The sequence below is a fragment of the Octopus bimaculoides genome, chromosome 10, assembly GCF_046866305.1.
Source record: "Octopus bimaculoides isolate indiv1 chromosome 10, ASM4686630v1, whole genome shotgun sequence".
Lineage (NCBI taxonomy): Eukaryota > Metazoa > Mollusca > Cephalopoda > Octopoda > Octopodidae > Octopus > Octopus bimaculoides.
The window spans coordinates 24682707-24705173 of record NC_142937.1 but is presented as its reverse complement, the minus strand read 5'-3'; the positions used below and the strand labels follow the sequence as shown (position 1 = coordinate 24705173).

Below are 22467 nucleotides of genomic sequence, written 5' to 3'. Positions count from 1 at the left end.
TTACCTCGGTTTTCCTTTCGTCGACTGCGAGTCTGTCTTGCGGTATCCGATCCTTGAAGCTTGCCCCGACCCAAAGAACACCAGGAATAGCAGCTGCTTCTCCCAAACGTAGACCGTCACTAGCCACGTCTTGTCCTGTCCACAACCCCGTTCGAAAAGGGCACGAATCCCGATCGAGGCTCCCTCTTCCCTTTTTCCTCTTCCGGTCAACTCGCCCTTCTGGTCAGCCTCACCAGACACTGACGTCATACCACACGCCACTCTGATCTTAAAGATCACCTTCACCCCTACTCCAATTCGAAGTCCGCCATCCAGCCGGGCGGGCGCCGTACACGTCGAGATCTTCTCAAGCCAGGTGGCTCCTGTCCATCGCGCTCTTCATCCGACGAAGTGGCTATCCTGCGCAGGTCCAGCACGTGACGCGGCATTCCATCCACAGATACATTGTTTCTGGAATTGAGCACTGTCACTGTTCCCCTGCCCCATTGTGATGTGCAGCGTGCCTTCGGCGGCTTGACCCAAACTTCCTCCCCTACTTTCACGCCGGCGGGTCCCTTCTCTTCCTCGCAGAACTCCGGCGTCTTACTGGGATGCCTCCATTCATATTTGAACACCGCTCTGTGCGGCACAGACTCTTCCGCTTGTCCGGATCGGGGAGACATGTTGTACCAGTAGACCGCTTCCAGGGGCGAAATGTGCCCCCTTTCAGCCATGGCCTTGATCGTCCGATGGTGCCTCTCAACGATTCCGTTGCCACTCGGCCTATACGCCACTCTAAATAATCGTCGCACCTTCCACCGGTCAAGCATCTCTCCCAACGCTTCCGAACGAAACGCCGCCCCGTTGTCCATTAGCAGTTCTTACACGGGACCCCTCTCCAAGAATATCCCGTTCAGAAAGCGGGCAATCTCATCGGCAATGCCTGTCCTCAGCTCCCTCCAAATGGCCAGCCGGCCCGGCCTGCAGTCGACCATGCTGAGATACATTTCCTGACGGTAGTGCGTCACGTCCACAGCGAGTCTCCTCCAGTTGCGCTCTACTGAGAGGTTCCCCTGCTCATGCCCACCCGGGGCGGGGTCAATGGACTGGCATCTGTCACATTTCGCGACCACTTTCTTGACGTTTCTCCTAGTGACGTCAGCATCAATCATTTTCGCCAGATACAGGGTCCTATCCACCCCCAAGTGTTGCATAGCATGTAGCTCCTTCAGTTCGGAGTCACCCAGCCGACACGCTGTCGCTATCCCTTTCCTTGCTTCCTCCAGTTCCTCCAGCCACGCCCTTTTCACACTGGTCAGTGCGTCCGCCCTGTTTCTTTCCGAAGGCACGAAAACCACGTTCAGCTTCAGTCCGAACTCGGTGATCAGCTCTCCCAGAACTCCTAGGCGGCGTTTCACCAACATCTCCGCGGCACCTTTCGTCCGGACTCTCTTCTCGCTGGTAATTACTGTTCCTACCCAGCCGACCACGGTGGCCGAATCCGTCCGGATCTCGATCGAGCGCAGCCCCCATCTCAGGGCCAAGTTCACCCTTTCACCACCGCATCTAGTTCGGCGACATTGATGTGGTTGAAGTCGTCCGCTTTCCGTAGCCAGGCCGCATCCTCCACCTCAGATCTCCAACACAACCCCTATCGCTATACTGCTAGCATCACACCAAACCGTCCCGCACTCCGTCTTGGGCACATACCAGTTTCCTCTGACCGGGTCTTCCGCTCTCGTTCTCTCCAGGATTTCCCGCATCATCGCCACCGTCGCCCCTCCCACCTTGTCACACCAACTCTCCCCCTCTACTCGTCTCTTGGTGTAACTGCATGCAATGCGCAACCAACCAGCGATCGGATAGTGTCCAATCAACTTCCCACAAACCGAGAACAACTCTCTCCTGCTGACGCTGGAACTCAGCTCTGGGATCTCGTTTCCTCTCCGGAACACCAGCTCGCCCGATCTGTCTTTTTGTAGCTTCAGCCCCAGCGCAGCTCCCCCCACCATCGACTCAGGTGGCTTCGCAATCAGCCCGAACCTCTCCAGGTGTCTCACTACCTCGGTGGCTGGCACTACAGTCTCGTCAACCAAAATGTCGTCGATGTAGGAACTGGTGGCCTTCCTTATCCTCTCCTCTTTCCCTAGGATGGACTTGAGCACCATCGCCATAATTTTCGGAGCGGAATTCAGACCGAAACCCAGCCTGGTTAAACAGTACGTCCGGCCCTTGTACCGCACCAGCTGGTATCGCCACAGCTTGTCACTCACACGGAGCTGCAAATATGCCGACTTCAAGTCGACGATCGTCGCTGCCCCGGTCGACTGTCTCCACACACGTAACGTCTCACCGCAAACGTCCGTTGCCTCGCCTCCTGTGTGGCACGATATATGGTCGTTCATCTCCCTAAAGTCCAGCACCGGTCTGACTTTTCCTTTCGTCGGCTGCACCACTGCCATCAGAGGCAGCACTCCACTCACCACCTCCTCTTTCCACGAGACAAGGACTCCTTCCTTGATCCATCTCTCTACCTCCTCGTCGAACTCGACACCGGTGTGACCTTTCAACGTATGCTGGTAGCAGCTCACCCTGTTCTTTAGTAGAAGGGGCTCGTCCTTCCATCGCCACTCTATCGTCCACCTCCGACCATCAAACGCCGCCTGAAAATCTTTGTCTTCGATGGTGTAAGCGGCGCTGTCGCCGACGGGGCTCTGCTCTCCCTGGCGGTCCCGACTCACAGCGCACGATGCCCCCACGCTTCCGAACGTGACCTCATCTCCCGCAATCCTAACGCCACAAAGACTGTTGATGGCGTCCATCCCCAACACGACATCAACCCCGTCTATCACATAGTCGATCACGATCACCCTTAGCCTCAGCGCCGCGCTCGGTAACGCTATCTCCAGACTGGAGCTGCCCCTGCAACGGATCTCTCTACCGTCGACCGCCCGGACGCTACTTGTCCCATCCCATTTCTTCGCCACCCTTGGCGTCACGAGGGTAGTCGTGCAACCCGTGTCCACGAGGGCCTTGAACTTCTTCCCCTCGGCCTCGACTTCGACCACGGGCAGCGCCTCCACAAGCGCCTCTACTTGGTTGCGGGGAAAGTTTGAGAGGCAACAACTTCCCCACGGTCGTTTCCCTGGTCGCAATCACGGGCGATGTGCCCAGTCTTCCTGCATCGATAGCAGACGGGCCCCGATTCGGCGCGTTCCCTCGCCATGTGCGGCCCCTGACATTTGAAACACCGGCCCGAGAACGGCCGCTGTCGTTGCTCGGTAGGCTTCCTCACGCCTTTCTCAGGCTGTCGTCTGTCGGAATGCGCCTCCGTCGCCGCCATCGCTATCGGCTTCCGTCCGATGTGCTGTGTCAACACGCGAGCTTGTGCTACTAGCTTGCTGAGCGCCATCTTTCTCCCGCCAGGCAACTGCTGTAATCGAATCCCTACGTCGTCGGGAAATCCATTCACAAACGCCAGCCGCGCCGCTCTGTCCAGGCCTTCTCCCGTAAACCCAGCCAGCGTGGCAAGTCTACGCACTTCCGCCGCATACTCATCCACCTGTTCTCCTCCCCATCTAATAGTTCCTAGTTTAACGAAGGCAGCGTACTCGCTCTCCGTATACGCTTCTCTCAACCTCCGTTCGATGTTCTCCGCATTTAACCTTTCCTCCTCGTCCATTTCTAAATACAGGGTCAGGGCGCTCCATTCCAAGGACAGTCCCATGAGACTCGCCACATCACTTATTCCTTGTAGCTTGGCAACGAGCCTAATTTTTCGCATCCAAGCCATCACATCTCCTTCGCCATTAAAAGGCCTGATCACACCGCTGGCGATTCTAATCTTGGCTGCCATCGCGGCGAATTTCTACACGTGGGGCCGAAATAGCTTGTGGTGTATGCGTGCGAATAGATGTAATCGCCTTACCTCGGTTTTCCTTTCGTCAACTGCGAGTCTGTCTTGCGGTATCCGATCCTTGAAGCTTGCCCCGACCCAAAGAACACCAGGAATAGCAGCTGCTTCTCCCAAACCTAGACCGTCACTAGCCACGTCTTGTCCTGTCCACAACCCCGTTCGAAAAGGGCACGAATCCCGATCGAGGGTCCCTCTGCCCTTTTTCCTCTTCCGGTCAACTCGCCCTTCCGGTCAGCCTCCCCAGACACTGACGTCATACCACAGTATGGAGTTACGATTTTATGCATCCAACAAAGTATTATTGTTAAGCTGAAACTGTTGTTAATGTAAAAAGAAATGGAAAGGCAACACTGTTGTTTTTTTGTTTTTTTGTTTGTTTTTTTCGCTTTCTGACGCTTTTGCATAAAAGCAACGACATATATCTTATTCGGTTTTATTCGTCTCTACAAAATCCCGTTATAAAATCATCGTAGTAGCATAAAGTGAAATTTTTTCAACTGCAGATTCAATCTATGTCTTGCAATGCAAGAACAGTCAGCAACTATGACAAATACTCATGAAAAATTTGTGTCACAAATAATTTATGTTGAAAACTGAATACGAACGCAGGGCATTTTCTCCATTACCAGAGCTACGTAAGCAGGCCTATACATACTAGATCACAAGCAAGATCGATCATAGGATACAAGCGATTTTCTTTCGTTATTTGGCTAGTAAACTGAAACATTGTTTAGCTACAAGTAACTGAAGAAAATATTTCAAACTATTTAGGGGATGAAAGGACGGTAATCTTCCAGTTTAGGGAGGTAAAAAAAAGTAAATAGAAATACAAAGGAAATAACTTAACGCCTTACTAACATTATCCGTACTCTCCCCACCCCACCCGTTCGCGAGCGCGCATTTTTTCTTCATATTCGTTCACAGCAATTTGTTTTGCACCTATTACACTAATTTTTTTTTTTAATTTTGAGCTCGGGTCAAACGCTTTAGTTTGACCGTTATTTCCCTATACTGGAAGATTACCATAAGTTGTTGTGCAGCCTGAACTATGATATTCAATCACGTGTGTGATTTATATATAAACAGTTAACTTCAATCACGTGTGTGATTTATTTATAAACAACTAAAAAAAAAAAACACATTTCAGACTAGTACGGATAATACTAGCAAGACGTTAAGTTATTTCCCTAGTATTTTTATTTACTTTTTTACCTCCCTAAACTGGAAGATTACCCAAAAGGACTTCTAGTTTATAAATTGAAATATTTTCTAAGATTTCAGTTTTGCTTCTGTTCAAGAGACATACTGATGGGTGAAAATAAAGTAGTGACTAGCAATTAAAATCTATGAAACGTCCTAATTGAATATATAATTATCATAAGACGAAATATCAGACAGTCCCATGTGGTCTAGTGGTTATGATCCCTGCATTTCACCCAGGCGGTCCCAGGTTCGATTCCTGGCATGGGAAGTTATTTTGCTTGGATATAGCTTTTTTTTTTTTTTTTTTTTTATTCCTCGTTATCCATTTGTATCTCACAGTCGTCGTAGTAGTATAATTACAAAGAAATTATTTCAGCTGTCTTGCAATGAAGACATGTTTCTAAGTTCTTTTCCTTTGCTGTACTGGGTTTCTATTTAAATTCATTCTGAATATGTTGCTTTGTTTGTTTCTAAAAAGTGGAATGTTAACACCACTCTGCGTTCATTCTCAAAGATCAAATCTTGAATACTTGTTATTCTAAGATCTGCAATAATGGTTTCACTGTACTCGCGTGCGGAGAACCAATCAGACCGAAACAAGACTGAAGTTGTCACCTCTCGACTATATTCCGTGTATAATTTACATTTCAATGTTGTCTCCCACTACCAGTCATTTATTTATTTATTTATTTGAAACTAGAATGAATATTTTAGAAACTGGTTATTCGTTTGATTGAGATTTGAACATCAATTAATATATTTTATAAGATAATAACAGTGATCGGTTATCTATGTGGTCAAGTGGTTAGGTTTCCAGCCTCTCACATCGCTGACTCGGGTTCGATTTCCGGCGGGCAAATGAGTTAACTTTTACGGTATATATCGAAAATAAAGTAGTGACGAGCAATTAAAAGCTATGACACGTCCTGATGGAATATGTAATTATAATAAAAGAAAATATCTAACCCTCCCATGTGGTCTAGTGGTTAAGATCCCTGGCTTTCACCCAGGCGGTCCCAGGTTCGATTCCTGGCATGGGGAATTTTTTTGCTTAGATATAGATTTTTTCTTTTATTCCTCGTTATCCATTTGTATCTAACATCGAATGATGACAGTCGATGCTTTTAAAAAAATTGTCGTAGTAATATAATTACAAAGAAATTCTTTCAGCTGTCTTGCAATGAAGACATGTTTCTAAGATTTTTACCTTTGCTGTACTGGGTTTCTATTTAGATTCAATCTGAATTTGTTTCTTTGTTTGCTACTAAAATGTGGAATGTTAACACCACTCTGCGTTCATTCTCAAAGATCAAATCTTGAATACTTGTTATTCTAAGATCTGCAATAATTGTCACACTGTACTCGCGTGCGGAGGCCCAATCAGACCGAAACAAGACTGGGATTGTCACCTCCCGACTATATTCCGAGTATTATTTACATTTCAATGTTGTCTCCCACTACCAGTCATTTATTTAATTCATTTGAAACTAGAATGAATATTTTAGAGACTGGTTATTCGTATGAATGAGGTTTGAACATCAATTAATATATTTTTATAAATTAGTAACTTTTGTATGCAGCCGTCGCTTATTCCATGTGGTCTAGTGGTTAGGTTTCCGGGCTCTCATTCAGGTGACTCGTTTTCACATCACAGCGTGGGAATGTTGTTTACCTTTTTTGGTATATATTGTCTCATTAGGTCAATTTTATCAAGTTTTCATAGCAATACTATGCATATCATTGGGGCCTTGCTTTCATACAGGCATCCAACAATGATGTTACTTTGTTTCTAGCAACCGGGATATCAGCTCCGATGTTTAGTAGAAATGGAGAAATCTAGATGTTTACAAAATCTGTCTTCTTTGTTTTTTAATTTGTAATGTGTTTTATATTGCTGTTTATATAGGACTTTCCTATAAGTAGGTTATCTCCCTTGGCTAGGCGGCGCTCCATGTAGATAATTAAACTTCCGGAGGCTAACCCACGCCATTGTTAATGTTTTACGTCTTATCATGGATATAAAGCAGCTTGATGATTCAGCTATCGAAGTACTTACTGTGCCTGAGTTAAAGAAATATTTAAGATTATATGGACAGTATGTTACTGGAAGAAAGGCGGACTTGATTGAAAGGTTGAAAGGTATAAAAATTCTGTCGATATGTCAACAAAGTAAATTCATCGGACGATAAGTCTGAAGTATCGGACGATACTTCAGACAGGAATAAGCAGAAGCTTATATCTCCTCTCGGTGAAGTATTGCCTGATCTAAAGATCTTTGCCGAATTTCACAGATAATGACATAATTACCTCGTGCTACGGATGAAAGCAAAGCAACAGTTAAGGAGTGGCATATTTTACCACGACAGACACGTACACAGCATCGAATACCACGATGTGAGTAAAAGCTGCTCTCACTGTATTGTCCGGTGTCTGGTAATCCCTTCGATACCGACATCAAACCAAAAATAAAGAATCCTGACCACAGAGTGTGGGTAATTATGTCAACCGTCACTGGCAATGTGCATTCAGCTGATTGCAACTGTTAAAGCAAGTCACTGAGCATGCATACATGTCATACTGGAGAGTTCCAATCAGGGGTGGATAACACCTTATAGGAAAGCCCTATATTTAAAACTATTACCTATATATTTATTCATTTATTTATCTATTTCTTTTGGAAATACGGGATATGTAATACGTAAGCAGATAGCTGGCGAAAGCATTTCAGTCAGTTTCGTAGATTAGATCTCCTTACTACCAATTCCTACTTTGTTACTTTATGTCTATTCTAGTGCTTTAAATTTAGTTCCTATACTAGACAATTTATTCTATTTATTCAAACATTTCATGATTTGATACGGTATTTTTATGCTCTGTGGTTGATTTATATTTAAATCAATCATCAGAGCAGTTTTATCTTGATGTCTTTATTTTCCTTTTGTTTTTCTTTGCTGTGTAAGTATCCTGGTTTTACTTCATCTAGAACGGATGAAAGCTGTGGTGAAGTTCATGCCTTTACAAAACACTTCAGCTTTGTATTATTATAGTGTAATCCCTTCAACTGCAAACTGAAACTCTAGCCATGAAGATATACTTCTAAGACTGCCCTTTTTATAAAATAGTTATAAAGTAGTAACAGTTACGTTTGAGACACGGTGTTCCCATGTAGTCTAGTGGTTAGGATTCCTGGCTCTCACCCAGGTGGCCCGGGTTCGATTCCCGGCGTGGGAACTTTTCACTTTTCGTATATCAAGTATTGTAATAGTATTTTTAATGCAAACTAATTCTGTTATTCATTAGTAAATTTCAAGTGTTTTTATCTCACATCATCGACTTACACGTTTATATTCCGTTGGGAAAATATGAATAGGAAGACCCTCTTCTCTATTCGTCATTTACCTTCTTTTCTCAGGAACTGGTGATTGGTGAAAGTATGTCGGATAATGCGGTAGATCTAAATCTTATCAACACCAAATCTGTAAGCTATTTCTAGCAGGTCGAGAAAACGCGCGAAAGTTTCGTCCTCGTTTGTTTTATCTTTGTGGTCATTTCCACGACAAGAGAGTCGCGACTTTCGATATTTTGGCAACGGAGGCATTCGATTCGCGAAAATTACAAAACTTTGGATGCTTATAACTTCCTTATTAATTTCTAGATAAAAAGTAATAAGATTTTTCACATCAGCATGCAAAACCACATCAGAACTGTATTTTTTTTAAAGCATATTTGGTGAAACTTAGAAAAATTACAAGTCGTTAAAAGAAATTTAACATGAGCATGCTGATTTTTCTTGCTTTGTGATTTGTTGATAAATTGAAACCTTGGATGTGAAATAAATGACTGAATGTAATATTGTGGGCCATTTGATGCATTACAAGAGGTCATTACCACTTTCTAGTTTGTGAGGTTAAATCTTTTGTAAGATTTTAGTTTTGTTTCTGTGAAAGACACTTTATTCTACGTTTCAATTCATGAGTAAAAATAACCTATCAGCAATCAACAGCAATCACAGTCAATGATGCAGTATATGTTTATTAAAAGTATCGTTATTCAGGTTTCCCATGTGGTCTAGTGGTTAGGATTCCTGGCTTTCACCCAGGCGGCCCGGGTTCGATTCCCGGCATGGGAACTAGTTTTTTTTGCTTCTTTTTTTGCTATATCTATGTATTGAAACATTATTTTTATGGTAAGCTTTTCATTTCTCTATTGATAACGTTTAAATATGTTTTTCGCTAATTTCGTGGATTTAACAAGAATATTTCCAATGATAAATATGAATATTAAAATAATCACATTTCATCATTTTTGTTTCTTTGCTGAATTGACTTTGTTTGGAAGGGATAAAAGATGTTGTGAGGTACATGCATTCTCAAAACTTTTCTTAATATACTTAAAGTGAAGTCTGTTCATCTGTAGAATAAAGCTGTATTTCGTTTCGGTTAGTTGTGAACTTATCAGTTGTTCTACTACACTAGCCATATCTTATTTAACATAACGGTAGAACGAAGCAACGGGGGAAGAAGTATTATGTGCTCTCTAGACCTGCTAGAAATATCAACTAAATCTTCTTCACATAAATTCGTGCTGTGTTTAAAAGACAAGCCAATCTAGGACAACATTATCAAATAATTCATTTGATAATGTTGTCCGAGAAGCATTATTGCTAAGTAAGACATACAGATGGTCAATGCTTCCCTCGTGGGTTTTATTAGTCAGGATTGACTAGACACTAAACAACAACAACAACAACAATTACATATGATGATAGGAGGAAGAACCATAAATTATCAGAAAAGTTGAAGTGTCGGATTAAATGCTCTTCGCTTTTTCAATTTATTCCATTATGTTCTAATTTCAAATTCCATTTGAACGACTAATCTTAATTCCAAATAGAGTAGGTTAAATGAATACCAACAAATCAACATAATTTGGTTGAATTGCTACAGCCGAAGCAGTAAATGAGAGACATGGTCACTGGGAACATTCCTGCTGCTCTAAGGCTATTAGAGTTTTATAAGTGAAGTAAAGAAAAATATGAGTATATATGTGTGCTTTATTTGTTGATGTCGATTTCTTTCCGTGATTTGAAATTCTGGGTGAGAAACTGGTGATTTTCCAGACAAGTGTTTTCACACAGTTTCTATGTACCCAGAACATACTGCTAACTCCTAGTTGGAGTGTTCAAGTCCGGTCCTTAGGTTTTACTTTTCTTTTCTTAGGCCGAATATAATACAATATTCGGGCAGCAGCAACACTATCGGTAAAATCTTATTTACAAGAACAAATAGCTATCATTTCCATGTGGTCTAATGGTTAGGATTCCGAAGCGGGCTAGGTCCGATTCCTGGCGTGAGAATACTTTACAGAAAGGCAAGGGCTCTCAATTAACCTTTACTTATAGACACCTTTAATTAGTATTTTAATCTGGTAGATCCCCATAGCCTTTTCAATGTTTAAAAACTAGTTTGATAGATATTTCTTTCAAAATTCCTATTTTGTTATTCATACATTAACTTGCGTAGATCGAACTATGTAAAACATTAGACAAAGAAACCAAGCTGTTTCTTGCAATAAATACATTAAAATCAGAACTTTACATGAACACTTAAACTAATACTCTTTTACTTGTTTCAGTCAATTGACTGCGGTCATGCTGGAGCACCGTCTTTAGAGTCGAGCAAATCGACCCCAGAGCTTATTCTTTGTAAGCCTAGTACTTATTTTCTCGGTATATTTTGCCGAACCGCTAAGTTACGGGGACGTAAACACACCAGAATCGGTTGTCAAGTGATGCTGGGGGGGGGGGGGACAAACAGACACGAACATACACACACACACACACACACACGGGGGGAAAAGAATGCGCACACTACCCGTTTTCGGCGTAACCTTAACCCTAAACGCCGAAAACGGGTGGTGTGCATATTCTTTACCTTCGCTCACTTTCGCTACCGTATGCCCAAAAATCTTACGCAGACCTCAGCGGGTCACATATAATCCTGTTGGGAACCGCTGTAGTGAAGTAAATAATCCTTTCTACTCTAGGCACAAGCCCGAAATTTTGGGGGAGGAGGCCAGTCGATTAGATCGACCCCAGTACGCAACTGGTACTTAAGTTATCGACCCCGAAAGGATGAAAGACAAAGTTGACCTCGGCGGAATTTGAACTCAGAACGTAATGGCAAACGAAAAAAATAAATGAAAATAATGTACCAGCAACTAGCAACAGTGACAACTACTGATCAAAGTGGCCGAAACCGGACGTGGTTACTCCTGATGATGTCTTGATCCTAACTGGATCCTAATCCACCAAGGGAAGGTATGTCAGAAGAAAGTAATTCAACAACGCGGGTTGATGAACCGTAAGACGTGTGGCCAGAACCTCCTGGAAAATAACCATAGCGAGGGACATTCCACAGTTGAATTAGAACAGTCACAAACAGTAAAAGAAGACATGCACCCAACACCAGAGTTGAAGACACCTCCAAAAGGAAGGGCCCCGCCACGTCAAAACGGTAGAGGTTCCTCCTGATGATGTCTTGAGCTGGTTCCTCCTGATGATGTCTTGAGCTAACTGGATCCTTTAAAGGAGCTGTTGTGGTAGCAGACTACGAAACATGGTTGAAATTCCTCCTTGATAAAGACATAACTGGGAGGCTAAAGAAAAGCGGTCTCATGCAGTCTAGTGGATAGGATTTCTGATTTTTATTCAGTTGTCTTGGGTTCGATTCCCTGTGTAGATATATGTTACCGTAAAACAGTGGTTCTCTACCATTTTATTTGTTATATATGGAGTCCTTTGATTACGAATCTATTGTGATGGATTTCCATAGCAATTCGATCTTTAAAAATTAGTTTCATAGGTACTGCTATCAAAATTCTTATTTTGCTATTCACACATTAACTTGCCTAGGCTGAACTATGTAAAACGTTAGAGAAAGTAACCAAGCTGTTTCTTGCAATAAATACATTTAAATCAAAATTTTACGAGGACACTTAAGATATTACGGATCCTCAATTTACTCTTTCGCTAGCGTATGTTTCCAAAAATCTTATACAGACCTCAACAGGTCGTATGTAATCTTGTTGGGAACCGCTGCAGTAAGGTAACATGTTCATTTAATTTTGTCAAAGCAATATGAACTCCCTTGCCTTCTTTCACTCTCCTTATTTTTAAGTTCAAATCCTACCATGATCAATTTTGGCTTTCCCCCTCTCAGGACAACATGGAGTCTTGAGGGCACATTAAGTTGTTCTATTTTGCTTCTATTTTAGGTTGTTGTTTTCTTATCATGTACATAACTTGTTTTTCCATTCTGGGTTTGCTTTCATAGTTCTCTAGAACAAGTGAATAAATATCAAATTCATCGTGAAAAATTATATTAATATACCTCATTTGAAAATCTTAAATTAATTTTGACATTTCGAAAAGTGTCAGCCAAACAGAAAGGATCCACTGGCTTTTTTTTTTTTTTTTTTTTTTTGTTATACAAGATGAATAGATTTTATTAATAATCTTTAGAGGAAATAGTAGTCCGAATTTTTAATAAGTTTACTCTTGTTTGAGACTTTCAGAGAGAGAGAGAGAGAGAGAGAGAGAGAGAGAGAGAGAGAGAGAGAGAACGAGAGAGAGAGAGAGAGAGAGAGAGAGAGAGAAGAGAGAGAGAGAGAGAGAGACCTTTCATTTTAAAGTAAATACAATGTCTGATTTGAAATTGATAGATCCAGTGCTCGTTAAATACTTCAAGTTTATGACTTTAAATATGTTGCATCGTTATGTTAGTTTTTCTGAGCAAGACACTTTATTCGAAATGCCTCACTCGATGAATGGCGATAGCGTAACAGCAGTCAGTCACAATGACAACTACCGATGAAAATGAAATACTTTTGATAAAGCTATAACTATGAGTATTGAGAAGCAGCACTCCCATGTGGTCTAGTGGTTAGGATTCCTGGCTTTCACCCAGGCGGCCCGGATTCGATTCCCGGCATGGGAACGCTAAGTTTTTCTTCTTTTTTTTTTTTTCTTTACTGAAATAAAATGGCCTGAGAAATTGTTTTAAATAATTCGTAAATTTAACTTATTTGCCTTAGCAGGCCAAAATATTTAATATTTAACTTGTTGAAACTGGCCAGATCCGGTAAAAGAGGCCGATAGAATAAGTACTAGGCTTACAAAGAATAAGTCCTGGGGTCGATTTGCTCGACTGAAGGCGGTGCTCCAGCATGGCCACAGTCAAATGACTGAAACAAATGACAGAATAAAAGACTTCGATGAGTTTATTTTCATCGCGAGAGAGTGACAGTGGGAAGGTGAAGGAGGGAGAGAGAGTGAAAGAGACAAAAAGAGAGTCGGACAGAGAGAGAGAGAGAGAGAGAGAGAGAGAGAGAGAGAGAGAGAGAGAGAGTTTTCATTTTAAAGTGAATACAATGTCAAATTCGGAACTGATGAAGAGGTTAGGAATTCCAGACTATTTGGTGGGTGCCAATCCTCAACATTGGTTGTTTGTGACTGTAAATATGTTGTATAATTTATATTTTTGCTACTCAACCACTCACTTTACTCTAAAAACCTCACTTGATGGAATGAATATCGCGTAACAGCAGGCAGTAACAATGACAAATACTGATAAAACTATAACTATGAGACATTGTAGCCAGCACTCCCATGTGGTCTAGTGGTTAGGATTCCTGGCTTTCACCCAGGCGGCCCGGGTTCGATTCCCGGCATGGGAACGCTTATGTTTTTTTCTTCATTTAAATAAAATGGCCTAAGAAATTTGTTTAAATTTTGCTTAAATCGATTCGTGAATGTAACCTATTTGCCTAAGTTCATGCGACAATAAAGGTAAAATTCTGGAATAATTAAAATTTACTATTTGGACGAAGAAAACGAAATCCTAGCTGTGATTGTGACACAAAGAAAAAGAGATTATTTTAAGTAATTACGAATTAACTTTTAAAAAATTATTACACGACCCCTTTTTATCACTTATTCAAGAGAACGTTTGATAGAGACATAGCTGCTGCTTCCAACATGGAGTTATGATTTGTTAGATCCCGTGTTCGGTTCTCGGCAATTTCCGCAGAAAAGTGTCTTTTAATGCAGCATTCGCCACCAACCTACTCGTTCACCGTTAATTAATCTTAATCAAAATATTGTTCTCTCTCTCTTAATTTGTAATATTTTATTACTTATATAGCAGGTATGTATTAGGAAATTATTAAAAAGTTTATGTTCCCGATTCTCAAATACTAGGATCGATGTAATTGATAACCCCAACCCTTAAAATTGCCGGCCTTGGGCCAAATTTAGAGACTCATATTATTATATTAAAAGTGGCTAGCTAGCAGAATCATCAGCACTTCTGACAAAATACTTTACAGAATTTCATCCGTTTTTATTTTCTGGGTTCAAATTGCACTGCGGTCGACTTTACCTTTTATCTTTTTGGGGTCGATGAAACAAGTATCAGTCAATCATAGGGGCCGATTTAATTGACTGTCCTAAAAAAACGATAAGCGTCGCCCTTTCAAAACCTAGCCAGGCTCATGGGCCCGGTATCCCGGTTTCTATGGCGTATGTGTTCCCCCCCAGCTGGACGGGACGCCAGTCCACTCAGCGTTACTCAAGAAACAGGAAGAAAGAGTGAGAGAAAGTTGTGGTGGAAGAGTACAACAGGGTTCGCCTCCATCCCCTGCCGGAGCCTCGTGGAGCTTATGTGTTTTCGCTCAATAAACACTCACAACGCCCGGTCTGGGATCGAAACCACGATCCTCCGACCGCAAGTCCGCTGCCCTAACCACTGGGCCATTGCGCCTCAATTGACTGCCCTACCCCCACAAAATTTCAGACCTTGTTCCTACGGACAAATACTTTCTAACATTTCGTCCGTCTATACATTCAGGGTTCAAATTCCGTCGGGATCGACTTTGTCTTTCATCATTTCGGGCTCGATGTAATCAACTAGCCACTCCCACAAAAAATTTATCAGTTTTGTTAGTTTTGTTTCATTTAAAAAAATGAAAATATATTTTATGATTTATTATCGCTTATAATTTGAATTGCATATATATATAATGGCTCTAGAATCCTTTAAGTGCTTAGGACCTATTTGGGTCTTATCCCGGCCCTGAATTAGTCCACACAAGATGGAGCCATGGGGACACCTTAAGTTGTTTTTGATGGGTGGGGAAGAGCTGTCTTTTTTTTGTTTGTTTTGTTTTGTTTGTTTCTTTTTTTGTCATCTACTTAACATGCTTTTCTATTCTGTTATTCTGTGTTTACGTTGCTTATTTCCAGATGCACGGATTTTATTTATATAATCTATGGAGGATATAGAGAAATCTGAATATTTAATAAGTTTATATTTGCTTGAGATTTTCGTCGTGAAAGAGAGAGACTGTCAGACAGGCAGACTCTTGTTGACTGAATTTCTTATTTATTTCACTGTAGATATTATGATAATTTATCGGATTCGGATCTTGTGAATGGCAAAAGTATTTCAGACATTTCTTTTTTTTTTTTTTTTTATCCAATCAATTTCTCAACATTAACTCGTAGTTTATGACTTCTGTTAAGTTTCACAGTTTTATTTTCCCTTCTAAGGAAAATACTTGATTCTAAAATGTCTGACTTCATAAATGAAAATACTATAACAGCAACTAGCAACAATGACAATCGCTGAGGAAAAATAAATTCTTTTGATGAAGACATAATTTGTGATAATAAAAACCACCAGTCCCATGTGGTCTAGTGGTTAGGATTCCTGGCTTTCACCCAGGCGGCCCGGGTTCGATTCCCGGCATGGGAACGCTCATTTCTTTTCTTTTTCTTCACTTGAATAACATTTATTTGAATCGATTCGTGAATTTAATTTATTTTCCTAAGTTCAAACCACAATAAAAGTAAAACTCTTAAATAATTAAAATCTACCACTTGGACAAGAAAGTGAAATCCTAGCGGTGATTGTGACACAAAGAGAGAGAGAGAATTTGAAGAAATTACGAATTAATTAGAAAAATTTATTTCTACCGTGTCTTTTTATCACATATTCGAGAGAATGTTTGATAAAGACACAACTGGATGCAACATTTAGTGTTCCCATGTGGTTATGACTCGTTGGATGTCTCTCAGGCATCCCGGGTTCGGCTGATGCAGCACTTAGTGTTACCATGAGGTTATGATTCGTTAGATGTCTGTCAGGCATCTCGGGTTCGATTCGCGGCACTTTCCGCTGTAAAGTGACTTTTTAATACAAGATATTGCCTTTAAGTTTCACATCCACTCCATCAGCGCCACTAGTCTACTCGTTCTCCTTTGACTAACCTTAACCAAAATATAGTTCTCTCTCTCTCTCTCTCTCTCTCTCTCTCTCTCTCTCTCCCTCTTTCTCTCTTTGTTTGTCATATCTTTTATTCCTTATATAACAAGTATGTATTAGGAAATAATTAACAAGATGTTAATGTTCCCGATTCTCAAATTCTAGAATCTCCCTCCCACAAAATTTCAGGCCTTGTTCCTATAGTAGAAAAGATTATCATTTTAGAAGCGGCGAGCGGTCAGAATCGTCATCATGCCGGACAAATGCTTTGCAGTATTTCGTCTGTCTATACGTTCTGGTTTCAAATTCTGCCGAGGTCGACTTTGCAGCCCACCTTTCGGAATCAATAAAGTCTCAGGTTTTGTGTTTATAGTAAAAAAGATTATTAATATTTTAAATAGCGGAAAGACGGCAAAATCGTCGCTACGCCGAACAAAATGCTTGCAGCATTTCGTCCGTCTAAACTTTCTGAGTTCGAATTCCATCGAGATCGACTTTTTCTTTCAACGATTCGGGGTCGATTTGTTAGTTTTGATTCATTTTGAAAATAAAAATATATTTCATGATTTATTATCGTTTATATTTCGAATTACATATATATAATGGCTCCAGAATCCTTTAAGTGCTTAGGGCCTATTTGGGTCTTATCCCGGCCCTAAATTAGGATTTCAGGATCACACAAGGTGGAGCAATGAGGACACATTAAGTAGTTATTGTGGAGGGAGCTGTTTGGGTTTTTGATTTTTCATCATCTACTTAATTTGCTTTTCTATTCTGGGTTTGTGTTGCTTATTTCCAGTTGCACGGATTTTATTTATTATCTTTGGAAGGCGTAGAAGTGGCTGTGTGGTAAGTAGCTCGCTTACCAAACACATGGTTCTGGGTTCAGCCCCACGGTGTGGCACCTTGGTCAAGTGTCTCTGCTATAGCCACGGGCCGACCAAAGCCTTGTGAGTGGATTTGGTAGACGGAAACTGAAAGAAGCCCATCATATATATGTTTGTGTGTCTGAGTTTGTCCTCCCTCATCGCTTGATGCTGGTGTGTCTACGTCCCCGTAACTTAGCGGTTCGGCAAAAGAGCCCGATAGACTAAGTACTAGGCTTACAAAAAATAAATTCTGGAATCGAATTGTTCGACTAAAGGCGGTGCTCCAACATGGCCGCTGTCAAATGACTGAAACAAATAAAAATGAGTAAAAAAGAGTAAAAGATATAGAGAAATCTGAATATTTAATAAGATTACATTTGCTTGAGATATTCATCGTGAGAGAGAGGGAGAAGAAGAGAGGATGGAGAGAGGGAGAGAGGGGATAGGGAAGAGCAAGAGAGAGAGACAGAGAGACGGACTGACAGACAGACAGACAAACAGACAGAGGTTTGCTGACTGAAATTATTATTTATTTTACTGTAAATATAATTTGTCGGATTCGAAACTGTTGAATGGCGAAAGAATTTTAAACATTTTTCTGTTTTGTTTCATTGTGCGTTTTACTTACTTTTCCAATCTGCGTTTGCGTTGTTTATTTCCAGATACATGGATTTTATTTATAGTCCTCAGAGAAATCTGAATGGTTAATTAGTCTACCTTTGTTTGAGATTTTCATCGAGAGAGAAGATAGAAAGAGACGGAGAAAGAGAGAGTTTTGCTTAATGAATTTGTCTTTTCATTTTAAAGTAAATACAATATCGGATTCAAAATTGGTGAAGGAATTAGGAATTTCAGACAATTTGGTAGATCCAATGCTCGTTAATTCCTCGTAGTTAATGACTTTAATTAAGTTACATAGTTTGCATTTGTCTCTCTGGGCAAGATACTTCAATCGAAATGCCTCATTTGATGATTGAATATGAAGTAACAACAGTCAGCAACAATATCAACGATCATTGAAAGATATATATATTGTTGATAAATGTATAACTATCATAGCTGAAAAACAGTAATCCCATGTGGTCTAGTGGTTAGGATTCCTGGCTTTCACCCAGGCGGCCCGGGTTCGATTCCCGGCATGGGAATACTTATTATTTTTTGTTTTTTTTTCTTACTTCAGAAATTTGTTGGATTTAACTTAAAGATCATGCTACAAAAAAAGTAAGATTCTTAAATAATTAAAACGTTCATCTTGGACAAGGAAAACAAAACCCTAGTGGTGATCGTGACTCTGACAGAAAAGGAGATAATTTTCAGATATTACGAATTAATTTTTAAACAGATTATTTTGTATCACTTAGTCACTTATATCTTTGATAAAGCCATGATTATTGCATGCAACACTCAATGTTCACGTGTGGTTTTTGTGGTTATCATTACTAGCTGGAAACTTGGGTTCGATTCGCGGTTACTTCTACAGTAAAGTGACCTTTTAATGTAACATTCTTCATTTAAGTTTGACATCAACTGCATCAACGCCACCAGTCTACTCGTTCTCCTTCGATTAACCTCAATCAAACCTGTGTTCTCTTTCTCAGTTTGTCCTACCTTTTATTTCTTACATAATAAATATGTATTAGAAAACAATTAACAAGATGTTAATCTTCTCGATTCTTAAATATTAGGATCTATATAATTGACCAACCCCTCCCCCTAAAATTGCCGGCCTTTAACCAAAATTAGAGATCGTGGCACCTAATGCGCAGACACGCCCTCAGATTACGCCAACCTGCAACGATTTCTGGGTGGCGAACATGTGTGGGCTCTGTTTGCGGGACTCTTCTTTCTATAGCTCCTTGACGGAGCTGCAGTCCTGGGTGAAAAAAAAGACCGAGACTGGGCACCTAGCACCTAGAACGTCGTAATGGATCGGCAGATGTTTCGCTTTAGAAATTTATAGAGGTTTAGTGACGGGGAAGTGCGACGACGTTCTCGGGGAGACGAAACGTTCTCGGGGTGACGAAAGAGGTTGTTTGGTAGACAAGGCTGAAAGGCATGAGGGCATATACATTCCCTGCATTGACTTCTTAAAGTTTCACTTGCAAAGAAAATTGAGGGTGGGTTTATTGAAAGGTGGATGTGAGTTGTGAAAATGGCAAGAGTGGATGGTACTTCTCTAAGTGTAGACCTGTGAGTCGGAGAAAGAGAATTGAAGAGGGCATTTGCTCTTGGTGTTCAGGGAAATCTTGAACAGTGGGGTTCTTTCTTTTATTTTTTTAACCATTTTATACTGTGCTATATTTCCCTTCATTCTCATCAGATACCGTGTATACTTACATTTTTTTTACTTATTCTTTTACTTGTTTCAGTTATTTGACTGTGGCCATGTTGGAGCACCGCCTTTAGTCGAGCAAATCGGCCCCAGGACTTATTCTTTGTAAGCTTAGTACTTATTCTATCGGTCTCTCTTTTGCCCAACCGGCCAGCAGAGGTTGTCAAGCGATGACGGTTGGAAAAACCCAGACACACATACACACAAGCACACACATTAATTTATACATGCATATATATATATATATATGACTGGCTTCTTTCAGTTTCCGTTTACCAGATCCACTTACAAGGCTTTTGTTGGCCTGAGGTTATAGTAGAAGACATTTGCCCAAGGTGCGACGCAATGGGACTGAAACCGGAACCATGTGGTTGGGAAGCAATTCTTCTTACCACACAGCCACACCTGCGCCTGTACGATTCCCAAGAACAAAAGCGAATGTAACAACTGTACATATATATATACCACTACATTTATATACTTTTTTCTCCTTGTTTCTCTCCTTATTTCTTTCTGTGTTCCTTTCAGTTGAAGAGCATAGCTCCAAATGTCAAAGACTTTCTCTATTCCCGAGCGTTAAACTAATACATCCATTTGTTGTTTACACCACCTGTTTTCGTATGTTTTTTATTTTCGTAAATTCTCCCATATATATATATATATATATATATATATATATATATATATATATATATATATATATATATATATATATATATATATATATATATATATATATATATATATATATATATATATATATATATATATATATATATATATATATAAGCCGTGCATGAAAGCGCTGAAAATATATCAATAAAAATCCTTTAAAATTTACCTAAAAGAAAAAACGAAAAACATAGCGTTCCCATGCCGGGAATCGAACCCGGGCCGCCTGGGTGAAAGCCAGGAATCCTAACCACTAGACCACATGGGAGAGCTGCTGTTTAAGCGTAATAGTTATAACTTTATCATAAATGTATTTCTTTCATCGGTGACCTCGTTTTGCTGACTGCCGTTACGTGATAGTCATTCGCCTAGAGATATATTTAGGGATGCATTTAGTGTAAAGTGTGTGGTTCAGTAGCAAAATTATAATTATGTAACATATTTAAAGTCATAAACAATCAGTAAATAATGAAGATTCGATCCAACGATTAGTATGAAATTCCTAAACTCTTTCCACTTTCCAATTTGACATTGTATTTACGTTTAACCCTTAGGCGTTCAGATTAATTTACCTTATTTATTCACATTGTTCTAAATTAATCCTGAATTATCTTGTGACTTTCACAATTTCGATGCTGTGATTGCTTAGTTTTAGAATGGCATTGTAGGGTAAGTGTGAGAGATCAGACCTGCCTTGATGGAACATAGAGCATATTGAATATGAAAAGAAAATTTGAATAAGCCAAAGCTTTTTGTCTCTGTCTCTGTCTCTCTGTGTCTCTATCTCTCCCTCCCTCTCGTCCTCCCTCTTGTCCTCCCTCTCATCCCCTCTCTCTCTCTCTAAAATCTCAAATGGCGGTAAATTTATTAAACATTCGGACTTTTCTATTTCCTCTAAAGATTATCATCTTGAAATGAACAAAACAAACACAGAATAGAAAAGATCTTTTTCTGTTTGGTTCACAGTTTTTGAAATTTTTTAATCATGGGAAATGCTTTCAAATGTCGTATATTGATATAATTTTTCACGATTTAGCTGATGTTATTCACTTGTTCCAGAAAAATTTTAGAAAAATATTATAGAGGTTTAATGTTTGTTTATTTTTATCCAATCAGAAAACAAGATTTAGAAGCTGACATTTTGTGCGTGATGATAGTACTACGATGACAAGACATTTAACGACGGAAGATTTGATAAGTTTTAATGAAGAAAGTCATGAGAAATGTTGGAACAGGGATGTAAATAGTATATAAAAAAAAGAAAAATCCTCAATGAACTTTTTTTTTTTTTCGAAAAATTCAAAAAAAAGTCTGCGATGCACTCTAGGAGTTTGTCAAACAAATTACACTTTTCGTACCTTATGCGTCACATAAACTCGCAGAGATACGAGTCAACCATAGAATGGAGGGTGCCACAGCATCGGTTGTTACTTCGTTTGACAAAGAACCATGTGCTTTCCACTTGTTGCGTGTGGGAACCATCTTTCGAGTTAATAAACTCAGCGCTGTGGTCCACTGTTCTATGTCGAAAGTTATAAATCTCGTTGGCCCTTCACAAGTCACTGAAAATTGTGGTTCCTGGAAGAATCGACTGACGTATGCATTCCTCCAGTGTATCGCGATTCGACATGGCACCGCATAAAGAAAAAACATGTCTAGTCTCGCGGCACACTCCTCCGAAAATCAACTGATCAGGTAGCACCCTTCCTCTGTTAGCAGACTATACCTTGGTTTGTTATTACAGAAACAGGTACCAATATGTCTGTGGCTTTCGATCGGCTAAAATTTGCCAACTTTAAAAGCTATCAAACTTTCATTTATTAATTCATGGGTGGGTGGGGGGAATGAATTTCATTTACATTATTAACATACAAAACTACATCAATACACCAAATTTGAAATCAACTGAAGCAAAATTAAAGGAATTTAAAAGTGTGATCCAGACAGAAAAGATCCGACGATGTAATCCCTCAAAATTTCAGGTTCTGTTCACATTGTAGAAAGGATTTTTATTTTTAAAGGTGGTTCAGCTAGCAGAATCGTTAGCACGCAGGATGGTTCAAATTCCACTGAGGTTGACTTTACTTCTTATCCTCTCGGGGTCGATGTAATCGACTAGTCACTTCCACAAAAATCTCAGCTTTTCTGCCTATAGTAGAAAGGATTATTGTT

The 22467-nt window shown here is 40.4% G+C and overlaps 6 non-coding genes across 6 annotated transcripts; 5 read left to right on the top strand and 1 right to left on the bottom strand.

Annotated features, from left to right (window-relative positions):
- Positions 1-8257: 8257 nt before the first annotated feature.
- Trnae-cuc (transfer RNA glutamic acid (anticodon CUC)) lies at positions 8258-8329 on the top strand. Its single transcript has one exon. It is a non-coding gene; the product is annotated as a tRNA-Glu (tRNA).
- An 826-nt stretch (positions 8330-9155) lies between these two features.
- On the top strand, positions 9156-9227 carry Trnae-uuc (transfer RNA glutamic acid (anticodon UUC)). Its single transcript has one exon. It is a non-coding gene; the product is annotated as a tRNA-Glu (tRNA).
- A 4535-nt stretch (positions 9228-13762) lies between these two features.
- Trnae-uuc (transfer RNA glutamic acid (anticodon UUC)) lies at positions 13763-13834 on the top strand. Its single transcript has one exon. It is a non-coding gene; the product is annotated as a tRNA-Glu (tRNA).
- A 2006-nt stretch (positions 13835-15840) lies between these two features.
- Trnae-uuc (transfer RNA glutamic acid (anticodon UUC)) lies at positions 15841-15912 on the top strand. The gene has a single exon. It is a non-coding gene; the product is annotated as a tRNA-Glu (tRNA).
- A 2452-nt stretch (positions 15913-18364) lies between these two features.
- Positions 18365-18436, top strand: Trnae-uuc (transfer RNA glutamic acid (anticodon UUC)). The gene has a single exon. It is a non-coding gene; the product is annotated as a tRNA-Glu (tRNA).
- Positions 18437-20491: 2055 nt separating this feature from the next.
- Trnae-uuc (transfer RNA glutamic acid (anticodon UUC)) lies at positions 20492-20563 on the bottom strand. The gene has a single exon. It is a non-coding gene; the product is annotated as a tRNA-Glu (tRNA).
- Between the last annotated feature and the right edge of the window lie 1904 nt (positions 20564-22467).